This window comes from Neopelma chrysocephalum, unplaced genomic scaffold (assembly GCF_003984885.1).
Source record: "Neopelma chrysocephalum unplaced genomic scaffold, ASM398488v2 Primary Assembly neopelma1_119, whole genome shotgun sequence".
NCBI lineage: Eukaryota > Metazoa > Chordata > Aves > Passeriformes > Pipridae > Neopelma > Neopelma chrysocephalum.
The window spans coordinates 5,062,605-5,079,133 of record NW_020897781.1 but is presented as its reverse complement, the minus strand read 5'-3'; the positions used below and the strand labels follow the sequence as shown (position 1 = coordinate 5,079,133).

The following is a 16,529-nucleotide window of genomic DNA, read 5'->3' as shown; positions in this document are numbered from 1 at the left end:
GCAGGGTCCCTGGGTCTCAAATAGAACTCTGACAGAATCAAAGGAATTCCACTTAAGAGGCAAAGACAAGAACTACAGTTTACAAAAGGCTGCAGAAACATGGGGGAAAACCACACTGTCAAGAGGACTAGAAATCCTGGGCTTAAAGAACAACAAGGAGAAGTTTTCTAACAGTAAAAGCAGGGAAACACTGGATAACTTATCTGGCATGGTTTTGAGTTTTTGGTTTTGGAAATACTTAAGCAAAGATCTACCAAGAGTGATGTAAGTAAAGCTCATCTTGCCATGGGGTGGAGAGTTGGACTGAGCAGCTCCTTGAGCCCCTGTTCTCACACTGTGCACCTGGGTAAAATCTTTGGTCCCAAAAGCAAGAGGTGGGAAGCTGGAAGTGAAGAGCTTGATTTTTGAATAGGGCAGCCACAGGAACTCGGAAACACATCACCAGGCAACTCCTCCCATAGTCCTTGTAGCCTCAGGAGATCATCCACAGCAGCTGAGGGCAAGGATGGGGGGCAGGGGATGATCCCAGAGCAGGACCTGCACAGCCCTGGGGCCCAGGGCCAGCAGAGCTTGGGGTCAACTAAGCTGGATTATGCACCAGTGTCTTTTAATTTTGATCTAAGCACATGCCAGACATCTGCAATGAAATGTGGACGTGCACAGGCTCCAGAAGTACCTGGAGTGCTCTGTGACACCCAGTTATCACAGGCCTGATGCAATCCAGGCTAAATCCCCTAAAAGAACAGAGAGCAGTGCCTTGTCCCTTCATTGCAAACCTTGAGCTTGCTAGCACAGAGTGAAAGATGAAGTCCTGCACACCTTACAACCCATTCCAAGTCCCTGTGGGATTACTTAATTATTCTTTGCAATAATTAAGGCACAAACAATTGATATAAGAATCTCCATTTGTTTAGAGCGTGAGGATTCCCTTCCCTCCCAAGGCTGGAGCAAGCTCCGAATACATTTATACTCCAAAGCTGCCTTCTCCAAAGGGAGATTGTTCTGCTTGGCTGGGAATGAAAGCCAGCTCGGCACGGTGGCAGGTATGGCTATATTAAGGCAGCAGTTGGGGGCCCGCAGGAGTTACTTGATTACACGTTGGAACAGCTTCATTCTTCAAGGACTGGCATCAGGCCAATTAGTCCTATAGGAAGACTGATGTTTTAGCCAGGCACATCCATCTACATTGCAGCTTTATAAATGCACTGTTTCCTGGGTAGGGACTGCCTGTGCAATCCTATTTCTGATTTTCTAGAAAGGTCAAAGGACATCAGGCAGATGTTCCGGAAACCCGAAAAGCCTGTCAGTGAAATTCAGACTGTCTTTCATGGACTAATTACCTACAGCATTCATTAAAGGACAAGTAAGATCTAGAATTATTCAGTTTGGCCTTCACTTGATAATCTACTACAGATTTAAGGAGCTAGAAGCAAAATAGTTGCATCCTAAAAGGTCCTACTCAGAAAATCTAGCCAGGAAAAAAGCAGCCTCTCAGCAACCTGCAGATGCTCAGCAATGAAAGAAAAAATGTACAGCAGGCAAAGCAACAAAATCAGCTGCCTCAGGGAAAACCCACAGCCCCAAAGGCATGACCCTGGACACGTTCAGACTGACAGGGGAGAGGGAAAGTCACAGCACTGGCTCTGGTGGCAGCTGTGGTTCCAAACACACCTCCCTCCCTGTGCCGAGGCCTCTGTGGTGGTGCAGACAGGAGCTGCTGGTCCCACAGCTCCCGGTGTTGGGAGCCACAGAGCAGCAGGGAGAGGCTGAGGGTGGGAGCTGCCTCCCAGGGGGGCTGGGGGTGCCCCCGGGCTGGAACTGCCACTCCTGCTGGTGGCTCTCCAGAGCTCCGAGGTCTGTTGACCTTCCCCTCTCACCTTCCCACCCTTTCTGTGACCTGACACAAAACTTGTGCACTGTGAAAGAAGGAACCTGAGAGGCTTTTTTCCAGTCGTTGACTTGATTCACAGGGTGTGTTCCAGCATGGAAGGCAAAGGCCACTCCAGGTTCACTGGGAGTGGGAGGTGCAGATTCTTAGAACTTTGGCAAGGAAGCTGCCTCTGTCAGTCTGCCTTGCAGCCAGCAAATGGGAGGGAACAGCCCTGAGATTCCAGATCCATCCCAACACACACAATGCTAAATGAGAGCCTCTGTAGGTTCAAACGTTATGCAACCAGTTACATCAGAAAAAATAAATTAACCATCACCAGTTTTAAGATCTACAGTAAATATAAAGAAGATAATTTTAAAATACCCTAATTATACTACAAAAAAGTTAATCCTCTTAATGCCAAGCTTATAAAAGTTGGTTGCAGATTGTAACTGGGCTCCAGTTTTACAAGTATGACTATAAGCTACAAACTTTGCTTCTTCAGAGAAGCACGAAGACGGTGATGGGGAAGAAGTTCTTGTTTCTGTAAAAAACTGCAAAGCTGAAAAACTGCTCCAAAGCATTTAGCAGCATCCTATGAATTTATTCTTCTAGTTTTGCACAAATACAGAGTCCTCAAGTATCCTGCAGCAAAGTCTGATTCTTAAATAATTCAAATTTTCCCCCTCTGTTGGCAGCACTCTATTAGAGGAATTGCAGAGCCACAGTGCTTATTTTCTGGATGTGCCTTATGTTAGCTTGCAGCAAAATTTTAAAAAATTACTCCCTAAGTCAAGTTCTCTATCATCTCTTTGGTAATTAATTTCCTCATTAAATGTTGACCATGAGTTTACAACAAAAAGTAATTAAGAGAGGCCACAAGCTGCAAAGGTTGGATGAGCTTTTGTGCACTCTGTAATTGAGGGCCTTGCTTCAATTCAAACGTGCCAAAGGGTAGTTGGAGCATCTTTCCAAAGGTGATATCAACAACTTTCACTGAAATGACAGCTGTCAGGAACAACAGCCTCGTTAAGCTCAGCCCATCCCAGGGCTCCCTGCGTTATCCAAGCACTGCCAAGCCTTTTCCTACTTGTCACATTTCAAATGGCTCCTGTCCCATGGAGGGCACATCTTCTAATTAGTCACCACTTGCACTATCAGGTATTTTACTCCCAAAACCGTGTGAAGAAATGAGGATTAGTTCCTAAAGTATAAAAAAATATGGTTAACTTGATTCTGCTCCTCCTTTTCTACCCACAGTTGTCCCTGTTTCCAGTAGCATGAAGGAGCATCTTTCTAGTAAAGCTGCTCACCTTCCTGCATGGTTTTGGTGAAGATACTCACCTTTGGAGGGAAATGTGTCTCAATTTAAGATGTTTTCACATACATTCCCAATTGTCTGTGCCTCCTTTTAAAGCACCAGCCTCTTGTTTACTCACTGATGTATCTCAACATGGGAATCTCCTAAGTTCAAAGCTTACCTTCTGTTATTTTTTTGCTGATACAAGTATTTCTTCCAGTGTTTACCCAGCTCGTGTGAGCCCCTATAATTTTGTCAGTGTTGCCTTTTCAAAGGCATTTTGTCTGTTCAAATACACTGAATGTGAAACGCAAACAAAACCTGCATGAAGCGTGAAAATAAAAGCAGCAAGGCAGGAACAGCCCTGCCAGAGCCAGGGGTATCCACAGGACATCCTCTCTGCCCATTCCATGAGGGATCCAATAGCTTCCTTCCAGGGCCCTTCCCAGGGGCTTCACTCTGACAAAGGCAAAGGACAGGCCCTGCAAGCAGTGGGAGTAAAAAAACTCCAGCAGGAAATATGTGTGAGCTGGTTTTAAACTGCAGTATCATACAACACCTTTAATCTGAGGGCTCTGTTCAAAGAGAACACTAAAGGATGATAAAACATTCCTCCAAGTATGTAAACGGCTGCTGCAAAGGGAAAAGCAATAATCTGTCCTCTGATGGGAAGGATGGGAAGACTGGGCTGCTCCTTTAATAGGTCAGGTATGACGGAAAACTTTCCGCCAGTAAATGGGGGGTTTGTAGACAGGCAGTGTGTGGACTGTCTTGGACAGCCAATGGATAAAACCTTAGTGTGATGCACAAAAAAAATTCTATAACCACCATCTCTCTAGAAAGTCACAGTTTGACACATTCAAAACGTGGAACCAGCATTAATCTGCAAAGCAACTCAAAACCTACACCCAGCTGCAAGTCTCACGGTAGTTCCTGGGTCTGCTTTTTCAAAGCCCCAGCTGCCAGATTCATGCATTGCAAAGCAACCTCATCTTTCATTTTTAAAAGTTATATTTCCACTTCTCAAAGCTGTGGAAAGAAGCCTGAAAAGATGAAGTGCCAGTACCCTTAACAGCTCCAAAGAGAGAAGGCAAATAAAAGGAATTCAACGTTTACACCGGTTTAAGCCAAACTCATGATTTCTTTTCCCTGGGCCTGGCTCATGATTTTTGAGAACTGGCATTTGGAAATGCTGGAAACATAAAACTCTTAATAAGGAACAGGAGGAGTTACTAAGAAGCATAAAGAAAGATGTAAGATTTGTTCACTACAGTAAAAATGTGAGCATTAAAGAATTGGAGAGGGAAACTTGTTAAAGGCCACCAAAATTCTGCTGCTTTCTCACTCAACAATCAGCTACACAGTCCCTGGGGACTTAACTCTGCCACTTTTTGTTACAGTATTTTACCTTTAATTGTACACCAGCCTGATGGTTTGAACATGACAAACTCAGTAAAGCATTTTTCCCTGACTTTAGGAAGTATATTTTTATGATAAAAAACAATTATGGAATCAATTTGTTTTTTAAACAAGCTTTTCTTACAGAAGTTTTTCTTTTTTAATGAGCTTGAATAGCAAAAACATATCATCAAGCTTCTGCTGATGTACTTAAATATGTCCAAATAAATAGCATATTTTCAAGTTAAGTAAATACCCACATACCAAATCTGTATCCTATTTAAGCCCCAAGAAAAATAATAATATTGTCTATCCATGTTGATGACTGTGCTAGAAAATATTATATATGCCTTGAGACTGCTAGACAAAAGCCTACATATAGAACCCAATATAACTGAAATTCAGCAAGACATGTTTTCCATTCCTTGGAAACTGAAAATCCACAGCATATCTTCAATTCTCCCACTAGGACAAAAATATTCCTTTATTGCCTCTTGCCCATCCACCAGCTGAAGGGAACTAACTCCACATGCACACTCTTATCTCCACACAAGCTGTACACTTTAGGGAGCATATGCTGAATAGATTAAATGAGAAAACAAGTCGTTGCAAATATTTTTCCTTAAAACATCCCAGGCAATTTTTGATTTAAGATAACCTTGCATGGAGTAAAGGCAGCATAATTAAAGAGATTTATTAATTTTCGTGAACGAGACACAGTCTTTAGTGATTAATTGCAGTATTACTGTAGGTGCAAAACTCAGCTTTCCTAAAATCACAGAGGGTCTCATTTGAGATAATGTTGAGACAGAGACCACGGATCAAGTGATTCCTTTACCTGAGATCTTTCCATGCAGTGGCAGGAATTTGTATTCCCAAAATTCCCTGACTGGCGCTTTCAAACACACGAGGAGAAGTAAAGGAACGTGTAAAATAAAGGAGGACCTGCTCATACTGTGTGTGTGCACCAGTGTCCCCATCACATATGCTGCTGCAGTTGTGCTGAAATACAACAAAATGCAAAAAAAATTAGTGCTTAAGAGGCTTTTAAAGACAGTGCTGTGACAACTTGGCCTGCACAGGGCAGTACCATGTAGGACTACCTGAATTAGATCTAACCTGGCTCCCCCAGAGGTAATAATAACATAATTTGCTGTAAAAAGGAGGGTAAAAAATCTTAAATCGAATCTGTATGTTTACTAAGAAAGTAGCTGTGTCGGCTGTACATTACAAAAATTCTAATATTTTCAGCAGGCAAGCAATACATCTTGTCTAGACACCGGAGAAATTTTCAGACACGAAATTATTTTAAATTCTGAAACAAATAATGCAGACTTCACCCCCCATCCCTAACAGATTGTGGAATGTCATTTACTTTAAATTTGCAGCCAGACATCACATAGCCAGAGAAATTGCCTGTAAGAAAAATAGGCTGACACTTATCACTGCATTCCAGGGGGACCAGGGGGTGATGTCAGCTCTCTCTGTTTCTCCCAGACAATTGAGCTTCCTACAAATCAATAAAAACAAGGTTTATTGGTATGTTTGCTTTATCACACTTGAGCCACTTTCATTGTCCTAGTGACAAAGTCTTCCCAAATTGAATCATTAAACACAGTAATTGTGTTTCAAATACATTTTAGAGGGGAGGAAGGGAAAAGAGGGTGTAAAAGATTATTTTTCTACAGCATTTATGGCCGCGGAATTCAGATTTGGAACAGTTGGCCGTACCTATATTTTGTTTTTCAATATGGAAAGAGGAGCAGGGGGAGGGGGCAGAGGAGGGACCCCGGTAAGTGGAACAAACAGTTGCGCTCAAATTCACACCAGAGAAGCTTTTAATGTTTCGCTGAGCTGATGTTATATAAGGAATTTCTCAGCAGCTCCTCGCGCAGAACGTCAAACTTATTTTAAAATTATTTTCACCGAAATAGATGGTCTCGGGGAAAAAAAAACCACAACAACAACCAAAAAAAAACCCCAAACCCAACAAAAAATTGCACCCCGGAGTCAGGATCTAAGGACTGTCACCGTCCCGGTGGTTAAAATAATTCCTTGCCGGGTGTTGCTCAGCCCCTTTCGCAAAGGCTGCAAACCCGGTTGGCCCCAGCCCTCCCGAAAGCTGCCTCGCTCTTTGCATGTGTGGCTGCGATTTACAAGCCACCCACATTTAAAGGGGTATTGACATTTTCAAGGCGGCTATTTTAGCCCCTGGATTTAAAATGGTATCAATCACACTTTATTTCTCCGCTCGGGAGCTCAGACCTGTGTTTGCCGCACACCCACCTCCATCCCTGCGGCCCCAGAGGCGGCTCAAAGCCGGAATTTGCATATTTATCGTCCTTTCAGCAATTCCAGTCATGGGTTATTGAACCCTGGCAGGGCTGGGTGCCCCAAACCTTTGGGATTTTGGCCTCCCTGTTGTCACAGTTGCTATGCAGAGCGAGCCCGTGGCTGTTGGGCGATGGCACAGCGAGACAGAGGCTCATTTCACAGAATATCCAGCATTATTCAGCAAAATGGGGTGTGACTGGAGCTCTGGGGCCGCAGAGGCCCCACTGAGGCTCCGTGTCATGGCATTGTTGGGACTCAGTGGCCCTGACCTGTGCTGGGCAGGGTCAGGTCAGCGGCAGGACAGGCCCAGGCAGCTCAGAAAACTTCCACATGCTCCAAGCCCGACTTGGGAGTGAATCGGGGATTGCTCTAGACAATGGCATTTGCTCTTTTGTCTTAGCCAGCATCCCTCTGGAGTGGGGAGGGGGAGGAGGGAATAAGAGAGGCCTTGTTGTTGGAAAAGCCAGGCTTAGCAGCACCCACACAACTGCGAGTGTGTCAGAGACACTGTGCAGGTGAACACTGTCCTTTCCTCACATGAATCACAGCTCTCCCTCCCCTCTTTTTATCTTGTTGCATTTTTCTTACTCAATTAGCCCGAAAGGGAACATGATCATGCTTTCAGCTGCGCTTCCCTTCCAGCACAGCGGTATCAGACCTTTCCACACGTTATCCAAATCGTACTTTATCACTGAAAATTAAATCTAGAAGGCAATGATGTCCAAGCACAAAACCTGTAAGGATGTACAAGTGCTTTTCCCCCTGCACTGACTCTTAAGCTGAATGGAGGAATGTCAGTCAGAAGCTGCTGCTCCTCCAGGAGGTCTCAGTTATTCAGGGCCCCTCACCACGTCCCACTGGCACTGTCAGGAGTTATCAGCAAGGAAGGGCTTTAGGCAAACCCAGCAAAGCACATGTAGTGCCCAGCACATATCCTGGGTGGGAGATCTGCAGGTAGGGCATTTGCAGGCTCTGTCCTACCTTGGCCAGCAGCAAAACTACAGCTGTGTCCTGATGGGATGCATGAGGCAGGGATGAATTCAAGCTTCCTTTACACCATGGGTACCACAGCTCCAGGAACTACAGGTGTAACTTTTGTTCTTTATATAACAAAGAAACGAAATTTCAGTCACTTGTGCCCATCCCAAATCACAGCAGCTGTGGATTTTTATTCAGCCACGGATCTGCTACACACAATTGTTTATCCTCATGCCCTTCCACGTGAACACAGGATGTTGGAGAGCTTTGCCTTAATGCACAGCTAGGAACAAGAATCTGGTGCTTTTAAGTGACATTATTTCTTCTCATAAAGGTGTTGTCTTGCACAGAAACAGTCCTCTATGGGCTCTGTCAGAGATTTCTTTAAGCACAGTAAATGGTTAGTGATCCACTTTGATCCTGCCAGGGCAGTGTGGGCAAGATCACTGGACTTGCTTGGTGACCCTCCTCCCTTTCCCTTTCCCTTTCTGAGGTAGTTGTTGAGGCAGGAAAAAGCTCCTGCTGAGTGTAGAGGAAATATTCTCCAGGGGTTCCCTGGCACCACTTCAAGAACCCCACGTGTAAGGGGGAGCACCTCCAGCCTGCCCTGCTTTCACCAAAGCTGCTGCTGCAGCCACCAACTGCAGCCCAGTGGTGATCCTGCAGGGATCCTGCTCCCTCTCTGCCACTCGGAGCAAAATGCCACCCATGGGCACTAACTATGGTAAAGACATTCTTGAAACTCAGAAGGATATTCGTATATTGTTCATATGTGATAAAACAATCACCTACATCTGGGTCATTTCCTTCCATCCCAGCACTCAAAGCAAACTGGGCGAGCACCCAGCGGACACACGGGCTCGCCGACGGTCACACCTCGCCTTTTAAAATGAGCCTGGTGCAAATTAATTCAGTTGGCTGCATCACACACCATTTATCCTGGAGAAGGTCTGCTCCAAAAGGAGAGTCTGGGTTTGGTGAGTCTGTCAGTGACGGCTCTATTTCCCAGTATATATTTACACTCCCATCGGGCTCGGTGAGTGGGTTTGCTGTCAAACTCGCACAGCACAAACCCGACAGTTTGGTTTGAAGTTCCCTTCTCCACGCTCGGGTCACACGAGAACACTGAGTGGATGCATTTGCTATAGGTTATAGCAATCCTGACAGTAGTGAATGAATGATTGCTCCTAAAAAGTACGTCTTGTTCTGACATTATCGCTTCGTTGCATTCTAAAAGTGGCTAAAGCAGAGACATCCTTCCCCGTCCCTCCCCACCCCGCTGCCATTCAGCATCTCTTCTGGTTCAACAGTTTGGATTTTCAGACTGATGTGAGGGGGCTTTGGATTCACACCAGTGGGACATGATGCACAGTGGTAACGTTTAAAGCATAACAACCATTTATTTTTCCAGAGAAGCGTTTAGCTTATGGGTGAAAGAAAAAGTATTTTACCCTCTTGTGTGTCTAACTAGTCAAAATCCCTATTGAAATGAATAAAATTCCCATCATCTGTTCCACTGGAGCCTATTTCTGTTATAACTAAGGCCAGGAAATGTTGCTGCAGACTTCCATGGGAGCAGCATTTGCCTCATGAAGAACAATTGGTTAAACATTGCATAATTTAGTAACTCCTGACTTAACAAAACTCAGAGCCACACTCCCCAAGAAACCCACACTGCTGGTACCTGGGGACAGCCTGGCTGGATCAGCAGCACTGGCAGCAATAAAATGCTGTAAAACACAGATATGAAAAATGATTAATTGACTTTATATGACTATTTGTGCTTAAAATTAGGGCAGGCACTCGAGAACTCTGCTGAATCAGGGCCTTGATTATTGGTACCAGTAATGAATGCAGACATTTGGGAAGGTATGTTTCATTGCTGCCATCATCTTTTATTTTTGGAGATGTTAAAGAAAGATATCAAGAAGATATAAACCAAGTAATTAAATTCCTGTTTTGTGTAATGCAGAACAAATATTTGCTTCAAGTTTAATGGGCATCTTGCAAATCAAAATCATAAAGGCAGACGTGCTTTTGTTTAAAAAGGGCACTCTGATGGCTCAGCAGAAAATAATAAGAGTTTGGTTTTGGAAGGGAAAAAAAAACCCTGACATGAACCACAAACACATTTCATTAGGTGACACTAATAGGGGTTGTCAGGTGCCTTCAGTAACAGCAAACATCCTCTCATGTCTCAAGTTTGTGCAGAAGTCAAGAGCACAGACTTAGTTCAGATAAGATATTTGATTCGTGTTTGCTCAGGAAAGTGCTCTGATAGCTTAGCTAAAAGGAATTTGTATTGAATTGGAGCAAAACTTGGACTAGATAATGGCCAGGAGAACACTGGTGCTGGAACAGACCCAGCATGAGACAATGGAAACAAGGTGGTGAACAAGTTACTGGGGAATGTTTGCTGAAGCATATTCTTTGTAGCATGAACCTTGCAGAAAGGGAAACTCAAAATGCCAAAACGGCCTGTTTTGGAAGCAGTTAAAAACCAGTTTACAAAGAGCACAACTCCATCACTTCTTTCTTTTTTTTCTTTTCTCCTTTCTTTTCTTTTCTCTTTTCTCCTTTTCCCTTTCCCCTTTTCCCTTTCCTTTCCTTTCCTTTCCTTTCCTTTCCTTTCCTTTCCTTTCCTTTCTTTCATTAACTCCCTAGGTGTATACAATAGGGGACTTACTGTAAAAATTATCCGACATGGAAATTTTTTCCCTGCCCTATTTCAGACTAAGCCCACATTAGATTTTCACCTCTCTGTTGACACCCTAAAAGCAGAAACCCAGGTTGGTATTGTTGTAATGTCCATATTTAACATACAGATAGATGCACAAGAAAGATACAACCAGCATAAAAATCTTCTTTTCCTCGGATGAATTAACCCTGTGGTGCAGTATTTCAACATATCCCCCCTTTGCCTCTGCATCTTAATTCAGCACTAGAGGTGACAACAGGGCAAGGTGAGGTCTGTAAGAAGGGACAATGTTTTTATCAGAGCAGCTAATGCAGATAAAAATTAGGAAACCAAACACACAAACATATTTTCTGCTGTTCACTCTCAGGGAGGGTTTAAATGATGAACTGGCCTAAGGAATGCACTGAGCAGATGAGTATTTATGGCTGGAGCACCATCCTTTACCTGCTGCACGGGCTGCACTGACAGCACTGGATCCCAGCCCTACCCTGCTGCAGTTTCCTCTCATCCATCCCAGCACCAGAGTAACAAATGTGGCCATTAAACATTCCTGCCCCAGCACAGGAAACACTCGGCCGTCCCTGTGGAGCAGGGAAGTCAGAGTCTCTGCCATAATGGCTTTTAGCATATGGTCAATGGACAGAATTTGGGAGAGTTCCAAAGGAATTTGTACTTCCCTGGCTTTTGTCATTTGTTACACTGTAGTACTACGCCCTGGGGGTAAATAATCAGCCCCATTTTCCTAACGAGGAAATTCATCCAAGGTCACCTGGCAAGTCAGTGGCACTGCAAGGAATGAAATTCAGGTCACGGGCAGGAATTACCTCTGCTGCCTCTGCAGCTTAATTGCATTTCACAAACTACATTTATTTCGTACGATAATACCCCGGCACCTGTTGTAACAAGACAGTACAAGAACAGCAAACAAAAGGAGGCAGAAATATGTCACAGAAACGTGGCAAACAGTAGTGACTAATAGGAACTACAGTAAACCTCAGGAATTAGACAGCAGCTGAGAATATTTCTGGGAAAGAGTATTATGGCACAGTATTACTGATCAAAGCCTGTAGTCTCTAAGCCTGCAAGTGCTTTCTTATATGTGGAATCACCTTAGAGGAGTCTCAGCAAATTCACTTTAGTCCCAAATTATAAGGCTACATATAGTCTGTCAAAATTCTTTCTAAACTCATCTAACTAGACTAGTTACAAATGTGAAGTTACCAGAGGGATAAGTGGTCTTGAGTCAAGACAAGAACTGGTCTTTTGTAAAACCAGCCAATCCTTCTTATTTGGACTTTTTTTCCTCACTTGTCATTGATATTAAATTGATACTATTGATACTAAAACTTTATTGTGGATGTTATCTTGTTAGTCTTAAATTATACAGAGCTTTTGCATTTTCTTTTCACGTATGGATACCTAAAATTTGTTTTTCACAGTGCTCACATTGCCAAAGCATTTTATTATTAGGAATAAAATATATTACAAATCCAGGCATAAATTCACAGGAATGAGGTGGGAAATGTCACTATCAATATCAGCACATCTAGTGCACTCTAGAGGTGTAGTTTTTTAAAGGAGGTGGCTGGGTGGGTGTTTGACCTCCAAATAAACGACATCATCATTTGAACTATGTCAGAAAGTGAACTAAATATATCCCAGATTAATGATGCCTGAGTTATTGAAAAATATTGAAAAGCAAGTCCTGGAAGTTCTTTATCCTCCCAGATCAGGCATATTCCATAGCAGAGCTCCTGTGACCAGTTTGAATGCATTTTGCTGCTTTCACAGACTCCAGTGACACTGAAAAAAGGAATTCAGCAGAGTGAGCTGAAAGTTTGTCTGCAAGTCACGTTTAGTTTCTGGAGTTACTATTTTTGTATCCTAATGGGGAAACACCCCTCCTCAGCCAAAAAAAGAACCCAGCAACCCACATTTTTTGTGTCTAGCTACAAGTAGGCCAAGCTTCTAATCTTCCCACCACATACTGGTGTCTGGAATGATGCTTTAGGTACAGCTACATTTAGCTCCTGACCCCACTGTACTCAGAGTCTTGGTTTATTAATACACCTGTTCTTCTCTCTGCTGCTGGCCTTATTGATTTCCCTTTACTGTGAAATACTGAGGTTATTTTCAAACCTGTCTTACACCAAAACATTTAACTTCTCCCACTTGCACTGTACGGTGACAGACCCGCAAGTATGAGATGTGAATTCAAACCCAAACCCAAAAGATGCACTGCACTAAAAAACAAACAGAGAAGCAAAGATCTCATCAGATAACATTTTTTTCTAAAGGAAAGTTTTAGAGTAGGATGCATGCTAAGTTTATATTTCAGGAATACAAACAGGCACCAGATGCTTGAACCTGGAGGTTCAGGTCACAGTAACACCCTGGCCAACTGCAAAGCTGGTTTTGAACAGAGTTAAATACTACTCAGTCCAAAATGAAGACAAGAAACAAAGCCATGAAAGCCTAGTTCACGTACCCCAATTAAACATTCTGGGCTTCTACTTGGATCTGTTAAATTCCAAGCTTCCCCGAAGGGTTAAACACCACCAAGTGTAATCAGGTTTAACTGCTGTCCTTGTGCTGGTGTTAGAGGTTACTTTCAAAATCCCTCTTTCTCAGGAAAGGACACTTGCCAGGCTTTTAGGATTGACGTGCAGCTGGAAAACTGTTATCACAGTTGCAAAAATCTCATTGTTCTTAAAACAACAGGTATATTCCAGGGGACTTCTCCTTGGAACTATAGATTGCTGCTGCAGGAGGCCTCTAAGCTGAAATGCCATTGCCCGTTTTATTGCCTGGTTTAAGTTGGATTTCACAGAACTCTCTCTGTTCTGGTTGTATCCCACCTGCTGGTATATTTTTGTTCCTAATCATGGGGAGACTTGCAGCACATTAACCTTGCAGAGGAAAAGTATTTCATCTTGCTGTACCACACCAGCAATGAGACTCGTGACTTACATAATTTCTCTATCAAAAAGAACTAAAAGCACTGGTATGGATTCTAAAAGGTGGAATAATTGCAAAAGAGCCACTATTGCTACCATCACCAGACATTTGTAGCAATAAACATCACTTAAATGGGGAATACTAATGGACTAATTGTGATTAAAGATGTTCCAGTCCTCGGAACACTCACAATATTGAACAGATTTCTCATCCACCTGCTTTAAAACTGTGCTCAGACCCCTCTCCAGAGCTCCCAGCGTGCTGCAGTCCCGACCAGCAGTGGGATTTAGCCCTGGACATTGGAACAGCAGGATCCATCTGTCCCCAGAGCCTGGGAGAGCTGGATCTGGGCTGGAGTGCCAGGACTTCATCCCAAGCCCCGCTGGAGCGAGCGAAGGTCACTGCAGCATCCTCAGCAAACTGCAGAGGCCCTTCAGCCTCTTTATTGAATGCAGCCACTTATTTTACTTATTTTTCTTCATTCTCAGAGTTACCAGTTCCTTTTTCCTTTGCAATTGTCATGTTTATGTCTGCAATTCTTTACTGTGGTTGCAGAAAGAGGCTGGAAGCTCGGACCCCTGGGCTCTCCCTGCTGTGCCTCTGTCTGGCTGCCTATTTATAGCCTTTTTCTCACTAAATTGCAGAAGTGTTGAGAGTTTTGCAACTACATTTCGGAGACAGAATCCTGAAATATTTACTGCCAGACAAAACTTGAGGTAGAGAGATTTTTGCCTCATCAGGAGTGTATACGAAAATAAAGCTTAAAATTATTTTTAGTGATTTTTAAGGTGCTTTTGTTTTATTCTACATAAGTAGTAAGTTTTCAGAGGAAAACACGTGCTATTTTCCAGTAAACCCATGTCTAGCAGTCCAGGGGACACAATCCACAGGGCTTGCAACTATGTGGCCCTTTCCACAGTGCTTTGTAAGGGGAAGACTTTCAATATAAGAGAAACTGAGGACACTCTGCAGTTAAAATTCTATAATTCTGCACCATCCCCACCACACATCCCATTATAAATCCTATATCCACAATCAAAGAGTTTATTTTCCTTAGTTCCACTCTGATAATATTCAAATCCAAAGTTTTAAATAACAGGGAGGACAAATTGTGCTTTCTGAGCAAGGGAACTGGTACTCCTGCTTGAACAGATGTTAAGAATGTTTCTGAGTGTGCTAGACTCATTTACGAGTCTTTTTCACACATTTGAATCTTGGGGACATCAGCAGTTTGTTCAATATTTTCAGCCTCCATCCTAAATGCCACACTGGGAAATGAGGGGGGGGGAGAGGGGGAAGAGAGAAAAAAAGGGAAAAAAAAAAAGGAAAAAACCCACATACGCAGAGCTAATCTTTCATCAGTGTGACAAACTGTAAGCAAGAATCACAGCAAAACAGTCGAGCCAGACAGTTGGTGAGATAGAATCAGGCTGGAAAAATAGTGCAAGATGCTTTTAACACCCAGCTGAGAGCAGTCACCTTCTGGACTGTGCTCCCGGGGTGAGTTTGCAACATAAGGTTCTCCCTTCCCAGGGAGGAGGGAAGTGGCACCGGCTCAGCTCTGGGGACGCTGTCTGTGCTCTCTGCAGACACGACACAAAGAGCAGCACCAGCAGCACCCCTGAGCTCTGATTCTCCTCTCTCCCAGCACATTTTAGTCACCTCTAGCACTGCACTAAGGTTTCCTGGACCTTAAGAGAGGGTGGGAAGAGAAAGCATCCTTTTATACCAAATTAACAGAGGGCCCAGAAGCGTTGGGGCTCATCTGTGTTCAGCACGGAGTGATGGAAAAAAATCATTAATGACAGAGCACCAGTTTGGAATTAAAAGAAGGATCAGCTTTGCCAGACGATGAAACTCAGCCACTTTAGTCTCTCCAAAGCCCACTGATGGGCACAACTCTGAGAATGGGCTAGCTAAGCAATAAAGAGGTTTTCCTCTTGTTAAAAATACTGAAAGGAAGGAAGAGAGGTCTCTATGGAGACTATGGTTTTGTAAGATTTAGAACAGGAAATAAACTGCTTTTCTTCTGTCCTTTATTGATGCAGACAGTTAGGCTTGTAAAAGCTTTAATATTAGCAGTTATTATGGAATTCCTCACCAGATTATTACAGATCCCAAAAGACCAGCTGCCCTTTGTTATTCCAGCTGAGCAGACCAAGCCATCAGCACTATCAGAGCCATGAGTGCTTTGAAGGTTCTGTGCCTCAGCAGCAAGAACAGTTCTCTGAGAACCAGAAATCCTCAGTACTATTCCTAGCCAGCTAATGATGTGCCACACCATTGTGGAAAAAGTCACTTCCCTCATCCTTGTTTTGTTTTCCTTCTCATATTTGGTGTCTTGTTTCTGGAATAAAGTTCTCTGGGTAAGTATCTTTCCACCCATGTTCCTCTAGAAAGGACTATTTAACTTTGCTTCTGTACTGAGCTAATAAAGGATGATTTTTGTCAAGCATCCTTCTTCCCTCTCATACATTCTGATATAAAGTCTTCTAGTTTATATAGAAGACTAATAAAAGTTTCCTGCCATAGCTAATTGCAGAAGGCTGAGGCTGGTGCACACAAGTAAAGGGATGCTATCAGATAATTTACTCTCCCTCCTACACTGACAAAATATAACACCAGTTTTATTTGTGTGTGATTTCCTGTTTTCAGCTGGAAGTATTTCACCAAATTTAAAAACACACACACCAAAAAATTTCAACAAACATTTTTGTTTGGGTGGAAGGTTTCTTGTCCCTGGTGATTTTCCATCCTGCTTTGAGGGCCAGCCCTTGAGCAGTGTATTATCAGTGACAAGGCACAGTGGTTGTGCATAATGGGGCCAATTTTGCTCTCAGGCAACCCTGGTGACTTCATTGTCTGGTCTATCTGATGAGAGGGTATAAGCTGGTAGAATGACTCATCAAGAAAAAAAAGGAATAGGAAAAAAAGCAAAGGCAGCCAAGTAAAGACACAAGGCTGTCTCCCAAGGATAATTTAAATAGCAAGAG

General features: G+C 43.3%; 1 long non-coding RNA gene across 1 annotated transcript in view; it reads right to left on the bottom strand.

Moving 5' to 3' along the window:
- Positions 1-16,529, bottom strand: part of LOC113974284 — a 228,675-nt gene that overhangs the window by 74,995 nt on the left and 137,151 nt on the right. The window lies entirely within an intron of this gene.